The sequence below is a fragment of the Microtus ochrogaster genome, unplaced genomic scaffold (genome assembly GCF_000317375.1).
Source record: "Microtus ochrogaster isolate Prairie Vole_2 unplaced genomic scaffold, MicOch1.0 UNK45, whole genome shotgun sequence".
NCBI classification, from domain to species: domain Eukaryota; kingdom Metazoa; phylum Chordata; class Mammalia; order Rodentia; family Cricetidae; genus Microtus; species Microtus ochrogaster.
Genome location: NW_004949143.1, coordinates 934,475 through 936,227, shown reverse-complemented (window position 1 = coordinate 936,227; position 1,753 = coordinate 934,475).

The following is a 1,753-nucleotide window of genomic DNA, read 5'->3' as shown; positions in this document are numbered from 1 at the left end:
ATATATATATATATGAGAAGAGAGATTAGGATGCAAATATATCCAAAGACAGAAGAAGAAAACTCCCATCTACAAATCAAAGAAACCTCCGAAGTTACAGCTTTGCTGAGAATGTGATGCTGGACTTCTGTTCTCCTGTACATACAAAGACAGGTCTCCTCTGATTCTATGAAATTCAAAAGTCACCCTGTCACACATACTTATGATGCCAATGATTTTTCAAAAACGTTTCTCTGCATATTTCTCTACTAAACTAAGAATTTCTAAGTAGTCTTCAATACTTATATTAATCGTGTCTTTTGTAGGCAGTAACGTCAGAAGCTGTAAAACAATAACACGAATCTACAGTAACCTTTGTTGCTCTCTGCCTAGGTGTCCAGAAGAAGTCTTGACTTCCTTGGGTCAGGTTCATGGAACTTTTCCCATTCCCATCTAGGTTTTGAGGACCTGTTTTTCTGGTATTTAAGTGGAAGAATAGAGGAGATGAGACCATCAAACTACAAGTCAGAGAGAATGCCTGGGAAATAGTCAATAACAAGGCCACTGATTCAGAGAGATAAATTCTGCGCCTCCTTGGGACTCTGTGCTTTGAGCTATCTGAAGGAAATGGGTTGGATCTTCTTATAATCCCTATGCTACTAGACAATGCAAATGTAACACACTTAGCTATAAAGCCACTTCCTAATTTTCAGAAAGGGTACATTTGCGTGTGGATTTCAATATTCCTTGATACCATACATGTGAAAATCAAGAGTGTCAGCATTACACTGAGGCTGTGATTACTCATAGATATTTCGAGTTTTCTCTGGTATATACAAACGGGTATTAGGGCGAAAACAAGCTTGCTTCTGTTGTAACCGAGTACAAAGCTTATTGAAGATTTCTTTATTTTCTTTAGCAGACAGTGTTAGATAACTTTTCTTTGTGATTCAAGTCATCTTATGAGCATCACTTATTTCCTTCTCACTGTACCATTTGTTCTATGGTTATGATAATGACAATGCTAGCTTATTTCTTGCTCTAAAGAAAATATGTTTTTTGTTGAAAACAAACAGTACATATGATTACAAATATAAAAAAATAGGACAAAAGAGATGACTGCATAGATAAAACAATTGTTTCTTGTGAGCATTAGGGCAGTCAGCCTATCATCTTAGGGCTTGGAAGAAGCTAGCTATCTAGACTAGCAGGGATAAATGAGCTCTGGATTCAGCATGAGATTTTGCCTCCATAAATACAGTGGGTAGCACTTAAGGAAGACCTCCAGCATCAACATCTGGCATCTACAAGCATGTGCACATACATTCACATTCTCCTGGACATGTATATATGTCTACACATGTAGAAATATATATCAACAAGAATCACACATACTCACATGCAAAAAGCTAACAACCAAACAAAACCCCAAATAATGCAGATAGCTAATAACCAATAGCTTATTTCAGTGATAAAATACTAAACTGGGAACACTGCAGTTTCATTTCTCTCTGACTTAGTAATTATGTCTTTCTGTCCATATAAATGTATTTGAGACTTTAAATAACAACTACAGAGAGGTTTTTTTATATGACTGTACCATAGATGGATCCAAATTTCTAATTGCTTGATTTGCATTTCCCTGATCGCTAAGGAAGTTGAGCATGACCTTAGGTGTCTTTTGGCCGTTTGAACTTCTTCTGTTGAGAATTCTCTGTTCAGCTCAGTGCCCCATTTTATAATTGGGTTGGTTAGCCTTTTACGGTCTAGTTTC